This window comes from Ranitomeya imitator, chromosome 3, assembly GCF_032444005.1.
Source record: "Ranitomeya imitator isolate aRanImi1 chromosome 3, aRanImi1.pri, whole genome shotgun sequence".
Lineage (NCBI taxonomy): Eukaryota > Metazoa > Chordata > Amphibia > Anura > Dendrobatidae > Ranitomeya > Ranitomeya imitator.
The window spans coordinates 769,164,907-769,178,947 of record NC_091284.1 but is presented as its reverse complement, the minus strand read 5'-3'; the positions used below and the strand labels follow the sequence as shown (position 1 = coordinate 769,178,947).

Sequence of the window (14,041 nt, the reverse complement as noted above, 5' to 3'; positions counted from 1 at the left end):
AGGAAGCTGCTACCGAAGTTTTGCCCTTTCAGGACCTTCCTGGAGGACCAATGGAATGTGCTGCAGTACCTGAGCATGTGACCCTTGATCTCCAACGGGAGATCTTGCCCTGGGCATGCTCAGTGTGTGAAAATAAGGACTTAGTCCCATAGAAGCCTGCTCGCCGCAGATCAGTGCAAGGTACAACAGGAGAGACAGAAAAGGCAGTAGTAACCCTGTGCACAGAATCAGTCCCAGCAAGACGCTGGGAGCGACGCCTCCGCTGAGCAGACCCCACTGCGGCCGATGCAGAATGGGAGACCGCAGCAGACACGGATCGAGATTCCTCCTGTACAGCAGAGGAAACTCGACTCCTAACATACATTCAAGTAAAAAAGGGCCAAAGTTTCAGTACCCTATGAAATGTATGGCATGATGTGAGTATAATAAAAAGTAAAATAATAAAGTATAGTACAAATAAAAAAATTAAGAAAAAAGACGAAAGTATCAATCACTAAAGGGCCTTGTCGCCTTCAAGAAGGTGATTGCTGGGGGGGCTGAGATTCGGACCCCTCCTTACTAAGAATGGATCATCCATATTAAATTCTCAGGCAACTTTTTTAACAAGATATATACAAAAAAAACAACAAATCCCCTCACTCGTGAGACCATGTGCCTGGAAGTGAGTCTTTGTCCAAAGTAATAGACATCAAAAACACTTCTAAAGTATATAAGAAAAAAAATTGCAACTCATCTAAACTCCTAGTTATCAAAGGTGAGGAGAAAATCCTTCTGTTTTCTCACAAGAAGCGGGACACAATGGTGATCCCTTCCCGTGTTGCTATTAAGTGGCTCCTGGGACGCTCTGCTCATCTGTCCGGGATATCGCATATCCAGGTGACGTGGAATTAAAATGTGAAACCCTCTTCCAATATTTTGAAGTTTGTACTCAACAGAGCCCTCCAGAAATGAATGAAATCCAATACTATTGAGTGAGCTGGACGCAGGAACTGAAGAGGCTTGATTCTTTGTGTGCATAATTACATTGGTGAAACGGGACTATTTTGCAAGCTTTTGTTGTACACACCAAGATTTAATGAACTGGGCTGTTCTTTAATTTCCAGAGATAGTTTTCTTATCTTTACATAAGTAAACAGAGACGTATAAGGTTGCGATGCAATTAAGTGAATTGTACGTTGTTGAGAAGCCTTTGTGACTCTACTTGAGAATCCTGAGAAGATGAATCACACGTACGGGACAGGTATTCACAGAAAATACTATTCTTTGGGTTTGGCAGTAGGTTAACACTTCTAAACTTGGAGAATTTCACAAGCGGTCTTATTGATATAAATCTTTGCTAAATGAAGCCAGATCAGCGATCGACTGATCACCACAGGTCCATTTGTAATCGATGGAAGGAGCAATGCCTTGCTGCTGCATGAGGAACGTACAGCCGGCCTCGAACAGTACAGAACGTCTGATTAAACCAAGTTCAGGTAATGGTGCACCCAATGAACAGTCATTATGTGACGACAGGCTCCCTTAAAAAAGGATAGTTCATGTTATACTGGAAGTGTATGAACTGGGTCCACAAAAGCAAAAGCAGCTCTTTGCTAGTAGGTTTTCATTGAATAATAGAGGGGGGGTTCCTCTGAGCACTGATGGGTCATATGGAAATGGTTGGTTTTTATAACCCCTTAAAGAAGTTGTCCAGTCCCCTATATTTCTCAGAACTGATAACGGTCTTGGGTGTACAAGTGCTGAAGTGATGTGAGGTTTGATAATGGACCCAGTGTTATACAGAGCAGTCATAAAGTTCCTTTAAAAGGTCACACAACAAAGGAGACTTTCGATGAGATGAAAGAGGTTTATCGTGATGATTCCCCATAATATGTTGTAGTCAAGAACTGGCATCGTCAATTCAAATGTGGTCAGACTGCGGTGCAAACAGCTCCAATTCCAGGGAGACCCCACTCTGCTATTGATGAACACACCATCCAGCAAGTGGAGGTCGCCCTTTTGGAAAACCGTCACCTAGCCCAAAATGTCAAGATTAGTGTGGGGTACAATTAAAAAAATCATCCAAGACCATCTTCACATGCATAAGGTCGCCACTCGCTGGATTCCCCTGCTGCTCACACCTTTGCAGAATCAGGAACGAGTCGAATGCTCTCAGGCTCTATTGACGATGTGCCATGGAAACCAGGAGGACTTTTTCAACAGACTGATCACACAGGATGAAAGCTGGGTCCATCACTATGATCCTGAGACTAGAGTCCAGTTGATGCAATAGAAGCATCATGACTCACCACCTCCAAAGAAGGCACGTGCCCAACCCTCAGCAGGCAAGGTCATGCTCACAGTATTTTGGGACCAGCACCGAGTAGCATTAATGGATTTCCTAGCAAAGGGTACCATGATCACTGGGTTATACTATGCTTCACTGCTGCAGAAATTGTGGGAGGTCATCAAAACCAAGAGACGTGGCATGCTCACCAAAGATGTCCGCCTTCTGCAAGACAATGCACCAGTTCATAACTCACATGTTGTCCAAAAGGAAGCATGCTCCTGTGGCTTTGAAATTCTACCGCATCCCCTTTATTCACCCGATCTTGCACTATCTGACTTCCACCTCTTTCCAACAATGAAATTATTTTTGAAGGGCAAGCATTTTCCAGATGATGAGACTCTGATTTACAAAGTCACAACGTGACTTATGGAGCAACCTGTCGACTTCTACAAGCCATGTGTTTACAGATGCTTAAAGAGATGGGAGAAGTGTGTGTCCCTAGGTGGCACCTATGTAGAGAAGGACTAATAACTGCACCAACTTTCATTGCTCTCAGTCCACAGGAAGTGGGTCAGGGGAAATCTTTACTCTTGTATGTTGCTGACAGACTGCATGTTCAATTCAACAAGTTCCCTTTTAAATGACCAGGATCCCTGATTCTGCTTATTACAATAACAGTCCATTCCAGCTGACTTCCCACCATTGATTATATAGGCACAACTGCTGCGCTGGTGTCATCACTCTGATGAAACCGTACATCATCAAGAAGATAAAGAATAACCGCTTTTATCATAAATCAATAGTTATACGAAATACTGTAAGCAACTTTGTAATATATCTTATTAGAGAAATCTGCTTCTTTCTCCCTCAGGACTGATCATTCATTCTAAAAATTCTCAATTCACAGGTACAATTTGTCTTCAGTGAATATAGATTTTCCCATCACTGAGAGATGACAATTGGTGCTCATAACATTGTATGGATGAGAAAGGCGAAGGAATGAACTATAGGCAGACACCGACTTTCTGCTGCAAGTTCATCTAATACAACAATCACACTTTAAAATATCACTGTCGTTTCAGGAGAACTTGCAACAGAAAGTCTGTGTCTGCCTCTAGTTCCCTCCTCTTATCCATAGAATGTTATAAGCACCAATTGTCATGTCTCATCTCAGTGACGGGAAAATCTGTATTCCATCGAAACAGATTTTACCCATGAATGAAGATTGCATGCGTTTTTTTCCCTATAATTAACATTGAAAACGCATGCATTTTTTGTTGTACGCATTTGGTCGCGTTTTGAAACGCATGCGTTTTTTACTGCATGCGTTCTTTTTCAGAAATGCAACTTGTAGTATTTTTGAGAGGCGTTTTTTTGACACCTAAAAACGCATGCGTTTTCATGCGTTTTTTTTGTGTCAAAAAATACATTGGAGTCAATGGAAACGCATGCGTTTTTAAGCACATGCGTTTGTTTGCTTTAAAAATGCATGCGTTTTTATTAAAAAAAAACAGAAAACACACTGATATGCCACCCCCCACCATAAAGGTGATAAAGGGATCCTAACCCTAACCCTAAAGGGATCCTAACCCTATCCCTAACCCTACCCCTAACCCTTACCCTAACCCTACCCCTAACCCTTAAGGGATCCTAACCCTACCCCTAACCCTAAAGGGATCCTAACCCTAACCCTACAGGGATCCTAACCCTAACCCTACCCCTAACCCTAATCCCTTTAGGGTTAGGGTTAGGATCCCTTTAGGCTTAGAGTAAGGGGTAGGGTTAGGGTTAGGATCCCTTTAGGGTTAGGGTTATGATCCCTAACCCTACCCCTAACCCTAACTATTTCTGTTTATAGTGGGTTTTTTACTTTATTTTGAGGATTGGCAGCTGTCACACATTTCTTAGCATGCGTTTAAAAAACGCAAACGCATGAAAAAACGCATGTAAACGCGTCAAAATGCTGCGTTTTTTTCACCACATGCAAAAACGCATGCGTCAAAAAAATGCAGCGTTTGCACGCATTTTTTCACCATGCGTTTTTTTTTTAAAACACATGCGTTTTGAAACGCAAGTGTGAAACCAGCCTTACAAAGTTACTTATTTTCATGAGTACTATTGATTTATGAAATAAAAACGAAAACGACAGTTACTCTAAGAAATTAATAGTGTTTTCGGATTTTAAAGGGGCAACTTATAATTGAGTAACTTCAAAATTCCTAAAAGGGTATTGGAAAATCATCTTTCTAAACTAGACCTCGCCTATAAATGAATCCTCTTTATGTCCTTAGCTAAAACTCACCAACTTTAGAAGATTCCTGACATTCTGAAATATCAACGAAGCGGCGTTTTGTGTTTTAATTAATTATAAAGGTGTTGTATTTTGACAGTGTATTCACTAGCTCGGCTAGCCGTCTCTGTTTATTCTATGTCATTAGTCATTCTCGAGCGAATACATGACGTAGACGTGGTGAGAAGATCCGTTCTTTTGGTGTTATGGTTCCTTTGCCATCACTACCTTGACACAGGCTGCGAATCACAGGGTGATTTATGGCATTCAGCATAAGGCATAGCACAAATAACAATACACTGATTAAATGCGTTTGATTTATCGTGATGACAGAGATCTATGATACAAGCCTCTAAAACAACTTTCCACATTGCTGGCATTGCTGTTCCAGGAGAAACAGTTCATCTTGCTGTTTTATTTTAATAAAAAGCGGCCCCTGATCCAAAATGCATAAATCAGTAAACACATTGTAAAGCAAAGAACAATGAATCAATCAGTGGACTTATAGTGAAATAACGGAGTTCATAGACCAGCGATGCTGACACTCAACACTTCATTGCAGTGATAATCGGCCTGTGTGCGGCGGATACAAGAAGGGCATCACTCTCACCTCTAGAACAGAGTATCACATTGACTTTATATATTAATTCCAGATTATTCATTTATCGGTCTCTCTGGCGTCCCATCTAACTCTCTCTGCTTCAATGGTCTCAATATATGTTGATATATGGTCACCGACTCTTATAATCTAAAATGAGATATGGTTTCAAATAAAAATATGGTCTTGAATAAAAAATTCCATTTATGACTCAAAAATATTTAAAATGGAAGACGTCATAGCTCAGGGGACTATTTCTATATTCGATTAGAGATTGGAGACAACTTCCACTCATACTTTCCAAGCAGTAAATTCCTCAGGGGAGGGACAAGAGGAGAGGGCTGGGCTTAGGAAGCAGGACTGCCCATGCTGAATCATGTATAAAGAAATATGCACACTACAGACTTTTAAAACAGGTGCTCACCGACTACTCAGCTCCGCTGTTCTCAGAATGGTTGCTGATGAAAGAGAGTGTGACCAAACTTGGATATCAGCTGTTGTGAATTCTGTTGTCGGGCTCCCTCTTGTGGTCATGAATGGTACTTCGGCTGGTTCTGTCCATGGACTTCCTCTGGTGGGTGTTTCTGAGTTTCCTTCCTCAGGTGACGAGGTTAATTCGTTAGTGGGCTGCTCTATTTAACTCCACTTAGATCTTTGCTCCTGGCCACCTGTCAATGTTCCAGTATTGGTCTAGTTCACTCCTGGATCGTTCTTGTGACCTGTCTTCCCTGCAGAAGCTAAGTTCCAGCTTGTATTTCTTTGGTTTGCTATTTTTCTGTCAAGCTTGCTATTTTTTGTTGTCTTGCTTGCTGGAAGCTCTGGGACGCAGAGGGAGCGCCTCCGCACCGTGAGTCGGTGCGGAGGGTCTTTTTTGCGCCCTCTGCATGGTCTTTTTGTAGGTTTTTGTGCTGACCGCAAAGTAACCTTTCCTATCCTCGGTCTGTTCAGTTAGTCGGGCCTCACTTTGCTAAATCTATTTCATCTCTGTGTTTGTATTTTCAAACATTACATGTGGGGGGCTGCCTTTTCCTTTGGGGAATTTCTCTGAGGCAAGGTAGGCTTTATTTTCCTATCTTCAGGGCTAGCTAGTTCCTTAGGCTGTGCCGAGTTGCATAGGGAGCGTTAGGCGCAATCCACGGCTATTTCTAGTGTGTTTGATAGGATTAGGGATTGCGGTTAGCAGAGTTCCCACGTCCCAGAGCACATCTAGCGGGGTGTTTTGTTGTGGCTCCTCAGACGATTCTGGAATATAGTGGGCACATCTATGATGTTTTCTGTCGCTCCTCCTGGTGCACTTTTTGGTGCTTTTTTCTAATGTTTCAAATCATTTTATTAATACACATAACAGACAGACTACATATCTAAGAGTATATGCCATTGAACAAGTACATAGGGATATAGGAGGAGGAGATAGAGAGAAAAAACTGTGAGACAAAGAGGCATTCTGGATTTATTTACTTGACACACGTACTCCTACAGGTTTAAACCTTAAAAAAGAAATTATGTTGCATTATTAAATCAAACTTTTTCTCATTTCAAACATATCATACTTATATTAGTTTATATATTTTGTTTCATTTTGTCATTGTGATTGCATGTAACGTAATTAATAATTTTTATTTTTTTTTGTATCACATATACCATTTTTTGTATTGCAGTAGGTGTGTCTTTTCAATTATGTCATGTATTCATTTCACCTGTGATGGATGCTTTTATATGTGAAGTTTTCACTTGGATCACTTGCTGTGGACTAAGAACACCTAGTGTTCGAAACGCGTTCAGCTGTATCATGGTCGTCCTTCCGTTTATTGGATATTGCTGATTTTTGACATGCAGTGTTTCCTCTTTTTTAAAATAATTTGGAATAAAAACTTTTGATTTTATATACTTTCCTGAGCTGGATTCCTCTTTCATTCTCATCGTTTCCAGAGAGCCTTGGCAGAAGCTCTTTCCGTGCTCGGACTGAATAAATCCCATGGAGATTACTCAAAAAGGGTGAGCTGAAATTTTGTGTGTGTTTTTCAACAACATTAACCCCTTAAGCCCCGAGGGTGGTTTGCACGTTAATGACCGGGCCAATTTTTACAATTCTGACCACTGTCCCTTTATGAGGTTATAACTCTGGAACGCTTCAACGGATCTTGGCGATTCTGACATTGTTTTCTCGTGACAAATTGTACTTCATTTTAGTGGTAACATTTATTCGATATAACTTGCGTTTATTTGTGAAAAAAACGGAAATTTGGCAAACATTTAGAAAATTTCGCAATTTTCCAACTTTAAATTTGTATGCCCTTAAATCACAGAGATATGTCACGCAAAATACTTAATAAGTAACATTTCCCACATGTCTACTTTACATCAGCACAATTTTGGAACCAAAATTTTTTTTTGTTAGGGAGTTATAATGGTTAAAAGTTGACCAGCAATTTCTCATTTTTACAACACCATTTTTTTTTAGGGACCACATCTCATTTGAAGTCATTTTGAGGGGTCTATATGATAGAAAATACCCAAGTGTGACACCATTCTAAAAACTGCACCCCTCAAGGTTCTCAAAACCACATTCAAGAAGTTTATTAACCCTTCAGGTGCTTCACAGGAATTTTTGGAATGTTTAAATAAAAATGAATATTTAACTTTTTTTCACACAAAATTTATTTCAGCTCCAATTTGTTTTATTTTACCAAGGGTAACAGGATAAAATGGATGCCAAACGTTGTTGTACAATCTGTACTGAGTACGCTGATACCCCATATGTGGGGGTAAACCACTGTTTGGGCGCATGGCAGAGCTCGGAAGGAAAGGAGCGCCATTTGACTTTTCAATGCATAATTGACAGGAATTGAGAGGGGACGCCATGTTGCGTTTGGAGAGCCCCTCATGTGCCTAAACATTGAAACCCCCCACAAGTGACACCATTTTGGAAAGTAGACACCATAAGGAACTTATCTAGATGTGTGGTGACCACTTTGACCCACCAATTGCTTCACAGAAGTTTATAATGCAGAGCCGTAAAAATAAAAAATCATATTTTTTCACAAAAATGATCTTTTCGCCCCAATTTTTTATTTTCCCAAGAGTAAGAGAAGAAATTGGACCTCAAAAATTGTTGTCCAATTTGTCCTGAGTACGCTGATACCCCATATATGGGTGTAAACCATTGTTTGGGCGTATGGCAGAGCTCGGAAGGGAAGGAGCGCCATTTTACTTTTCAATGCAAAATTGACTGGAATTGAGATGGGATGCCATGTTGCGTTTGGAGAGCCCCTGATGTGCCTAAACATTGAAATCCCCACAAGTGACACCATTTTGGAAAGTAGACCCCTTAAGGAACTTATCTAGAGGTGTGGTGAGCACTTTGACCCAACAAGTGCTTCACAGAAGTTTATAATGCAGAGCCGTAAAAATAAAAAATCATATTTTTTCACAAAAATGATCTTTTCGCCACCAATTTTTTATTTTCCCATGGGTAAGAGAAGAAATTAGACCACAAAAGTTGTTGTGCAATTTGTCCTGAGTGCGACGATACCCCATATGTGGGGGTAAACCACTGTTTGGGCGCATGGCAGAGCTCGGAAGGAAAGGAGCGCCATTTGACTTTTCAATGCAAAATTGACTGGAATTGAGATGGGACGCCATGTTGCATTTGGAGAGCCCCTGATGTGCCTAAACATTGGAACCCCTCACAAGTGACACCATTTTGAAAAGTAGACCCCTTAAGGAACTTATCTAGATGTGTGGTGAGCACTTTGACCCAACAAGTGCTTCACAGAAGTTTATAATGCAGAGCCGTAAAAATAAAAAATCTTATTTTGTCACAAAAATGATCTTTCCGCCCCCAATTTTTTATTTTCCCAAGGGTAAGAGAAGAAATTAGACAACAAAAGATGTTGTGCAATTTGTCCTGAGTGCGACGATACCCCATATGTGGAGGTAAACCACTTTTTGGTCGCATAGCAGAGCTCGGAAGGGAAGGAGCGCCATTTGACTTTTCAATGCAAAATTGACTGGAATTAAGATGGGACGCCATGTTGGTTTGGAGAGCCCCTGATGTGCCTAAACATTAAAACCCCCCACAAGTGACACCATTTTGGAAACTAGACCCCCTAAGGAACTTACCTAGATGTGTTTTGAGAGCTTTGAACCCCCAAGTGTTTCACTACAGTTTATAACGCAGAGCCGTGAAAATAAAAATTCTTTTTTTTTTTCACAAAAATGATTTTTAGCCCCCAGCTTTGTATTTTTACAAGGGTAACAGAATAAATTGGACCCCAAAAGTTGTTGTCCAATTTGTCCTGAGTACGCTGATACCCCATATGTGGGGGGGAACCACTGTTTGGGCGCATGGCAGAGCTCGGAAAGGAAGGAGCGCCATTTGGAATGCAGACTTAGATGGATTGGTCTGCAGGCGTCACGCTGCATTTGCAGAGCCCCTGATGTACCCAAACAGTACAAACCCCCCACAAGTGACCTCATATTGGAAACTAGACCTCCCACGGAACTTATCTAGATGTGTTGTGAAAACTTTGAACCCCCAAGTGTTTCACTACAGTTTACAACGCAGAGCCGTGAAAATAAAAAAATCCTTTTTTTTCCCACAAAAATGATTTTTAGCCCCCCAAATTTTTATTTTCCCAAGGATAACAAGAGAACTTGGACCCAAAAAGTTGTTGTCCAATTTGTCTCGAGTACGATGATACCCCATATGTTGGGGTAAACCCCTGTTTGGGCGCACGGGAGAGCTCGGAAGTGAAGGAGCACTGTTTTACTTTTTCAATGCAGAAATGGCTGGAATTGAGATCGGACGCCATGTCGCGTTTGGAGAGCCCCTGATGTGCCTAAACAGTGGAAACCCCCCAATTATAAATGAAACCCTAATCCAAACGCACCCCTAACCCTAATCCCAACTGTAACCCTAACCACACACCTAACCCTGACACACCCCTAATTCTAATCCCAACCCTAATCCCAACCGTAAATGTAATCCAAACCCTAACCCTAGCCCTAACCCTAGCCCTAACCCTAATGGGAAAATGGAAATAAATACTTTTTTTTAATTTTATTATTTTTCCCTAAGGCTAGGTTCACATTGCGTTAGGGAAATCCGTTTAGCGCTAGCGGATTGCGCTAACGCAATGTCTTTTTAGGTGTCGTGTTTAGTGGTCGCGTTAACATCCCCGCTCTGGAAGATCGGGGATCGGACCTCGGGCGCGCCGCGGACGCTGCAAGCAGCGTCCGAGGCGCGCCACAAAAGAACGGCACCTTGCTAGCGCGAGCCGAAAATGGCACGCTCTAGCGATGCGCTACACCCGAAAATCACATTGCTGTCAATGGGTGTGCTAACGGACCCGTTGCACGGCGTTAATTGTGACATTTTCGCCGTGCAACGCTGTCCGTTAGCGGTAACCCATTAACGCAATGTGAACCTAGCCTAACTAAGGGGGTGATGAAGGGGGGTTTGATTTACTTTTATAGCGTTTTTTATATCGGATTTTTATGATTGGCAGCCGTCACACACTAAAAGACGCGTTTTATAGCAAAAAAGTTTTTGCGTCTCCACATTTTGAGACCTATAATTTTTCCATATTTTGGTCCACAGAGTCATGTGAGGTCTTGTTTTTTGCGGGACGAGTTGACGTTTTTATTGGTAACATTTTCGGACACGTGACAGTTTTTGATCGCTTTTTATTCCGATTTTTTGTGAGGCAGAATGACCAAAAACCAGCTATTCATGAATTTCTTTTGGGGGGAGGCGTTTATACCGTTCCGCGTTTGGTAAAATTGATGAAGCAGTTTTATTCTTCGGGTCAGTACGATTACAGCGATACCTCATTTATATCATTTTTTTAATGTTTTGGCGCTTTTATACGATAAAAGCTATTTTATAGAAAAAATAATTATTTTGGCATCGCTTTATTCTGAGGACTATAACTTTTTTATTTTTTTGGTTATGATGCTATATGGCGGCTCGTTTTTTGCGGGACAAGATGTCGCTTTCAGCGGTACCTTGGTTATTTATATCCGTCTTTTTGATCGCGTGTTATTCCACTTTTTGTTCAGCGTTATGATAATAAAGCGTTGTTTTTTGGCTCGTTTTTTTTTTTTTTCTTACGGTGTTCACTGAAGGGGTTAACTAGTGGGCCAGTTTTATAGGTCGGGTCATTACGGACGCGGCGATACTAAATATGTGTACTTTTATTGGTTTTTTGTTTTTTTTTTAGATAAAGAAATGTATTTATGGGAATAATATTTTTTTTTTCTTCTTTATTTAGGAATTTTTATTTATTTTTTTTTTACACGTGTGGAAATTTTTTTTTTTTACTTTTTCACTTTGTCCCAGGGGGGACATCACAGATCACCGATCTGACAGTGTGCACAGCACTCTATCAGATCGGTGATCTGACATACAGCCGGGCAGGATTAGAGCTGCAGCTGCAGCCTGATCCTGACCCGGAAGTGCTCCCTGCAGGACCCGGATGCAGCCCGGCGGCCATTTTGGATCCGGGGACTGCAGGGAGAAGACGTTCGGTACACGGTGAGTACATCACCGTGTACCGATCGTCTCAGGGAAGCACGCAGGGAGCCCCCTCCCTGCGCGATGCTTCACTGCACCGCCGGCACACCGCGATCATCTTTGATCGCGGTGTGCCGGGGGTTAATGTGCCGGGAGCAGTCCGTGACCGCTCCTGGCACATAGTGCCGGATGTCAGCTGCGATAGGCAGCTGACACCCGGCCGCGATCAGCCGCGCTCCCCCCGTGAGCGCGGCCGATCGCATATGACGTACTATCCCGTCACTGGGAATTAAGTCCCAGGTCACCTGGACGGGATAGTACGTCATATGGGATTAAGGGGTTAATACAAGCCTGTGAAATACTGGGAGAATTTGGCCTGGTCAGATGAGAATAAAATTGAACTCTTTGGATGTCCTAATTCACACCATGTTTGGAGACCAAAAGGCACTAAATATCACCACAAAAACACCATACCAACAGTGAAGTTTGGAGGTGGAAACATGGTGTGAGGCTGTTTTCAGAATAAGGCACTGACAAACTTCATATAATTGAAGGAAGGATGAATGGACAAATGTATTAAGACATTCTTGATAAAAATCTGCTGCCATCTACCAGGATGATGAAAATTAAATGAGGATGGACATTTCAGCAAAACAATAATTCCAAATAATGATAAGAGAAACCCTGGATATTTGGGTCTGGCCGAACATTTTAAAAAAGTTTGGTTTGGGTACCAAAACAGTACCCGAACTCGGACCCCATTTAGATGAATGGTGGGCCCAAACATCCATTTTTTTCCAAGCTGTCATCTCCATGACAGCGTGGCAAACACTGCCTCTGATCAGCGGTAAGATTATTACTGCCAATCAAAGAGCTGCAATTTCCACCCTGTCAGATGACAGCATGAGCCAGCAGTTGTGACCCGAGATAAAAAGTTTACAGCTGGTCAGAGAGGTGTCGGCTGATGAGAGTACTACTCCAATCAGCCTACGTCTGCTGTCGCTGATAACAGCGAGAGCAGGAAGCGCTGATGGGAGTATTCATCATTCGATGCCTGCAATATAAATACATTTAAAAAAAAATATGTGGGGTCTGTTGTATTTTTGATAACCAGAGCAGGTAAAACTAACAGCTGCAGGCTGCAATGTCAGCCTTATCATGGCTGGATATCAAGAATAGAGGGGCACCCATACCGTTTTTTAAAAATTATTCAAATAAATAATAAAAGGCGTGAGGTCCCCCCCCATTTTTGACAACCAGCCAAGCTAAAGCAGATAGCTGAGAGCTCGTATTCTCAGGCTCGTAAGGGGCCATGGATAATGACCCCCCCCAAGCTTAAAAATAGCAGCCTGCAGCCACCCCAGAAAAGGCTCATCTTTTAGCTACGCCAATTCTAGTGCTTTGCCCAGCGGCGGTGGCAAATGGGATGATATTTTTGGGGTTAATGTCACCTTTGTATTGTCAGTTGACATCAAGCCCAGCGGTTACTATTGGAGAGGCGTCTATAAGACGCCTATCCAGTACTAACCCAATTTCTTAAAGAAAAACTAACAGGAAATGTATTAACAATATTTTATTCAATTGGAATATTAAATAACTCCTTCAATATAATTTCCATTATTTGCGATGCAAAGGTTTATGCGCTTTGCAAAATTCTATGATAGTTAAATTAAATTAAAGTTATAGTTAATAAGAATTCCTATGTGTCCAGACTTTAGGGACACCCTGTATATATGGATAGTGGCTATTGTGAGTCATTTGCTTTCGCACACCCAGAGAACTCCAGTCCAATAACAAATGCCTCTGTGTTTTCCAAAATTGACAAAAATTGCTGAGATTACACTCTCCATAGAGGCTGTCACCCTGCTATTCCAGAGACCCCATTACTACAGAAAGCAGAAATCCTTTACCATAATATATTTCCAGAGTTAAGCTTTACATGACAGGAATATGAAGAAAACAATTCTTTGACATTTGTCAGCATTGTAAAATAAAAAAAAGAAATATATTGTTTTTGCCCCAATATGCCCTTGAAGGTATTGGTGATAAATACGGTATATGTATTCTGCCCAGTAACCCCCAATTTAGGTCACTTTGTGAGTTTTTGCGCAGGACTCTTTATACAATTTGCTCTTACATAAGGCTATAATAACACTGCTTCCATTCTTCCCAGGGAAGCAGCGTCCTCAATAATAGGAGAAGGGAAAGTTTCCCGACAGTTAAAAGTTAAGAAACTACCAAAAGTCAACAAAGTGCAAAAAGTTAAATGTAAGACAATGCTGGTGAGTGATTGATGAGTCAAGGAACTGGTAAAAAGTCACTTAATGGCCTGTCAATCACAGACAATGACTGCAACCTCCCGTAACC

The 14,041-nt window shown here is 41.5% G+C and overlaps 1 protein-coding gene across 3 annotated transcripts in view; it reads right to left on the bottom strand.

Annotated features, from left to right (window-relative positions):
* ATP8A2 (ATPase phospholipid transporting 8A2) overlaps positions 1-14,041 on the bottom strand; it is a 1,056,467-nt gene that overhangs the window by 301,984 nt on the left and 740,442 nt on the right. The window lies entirely within an intron of this gene.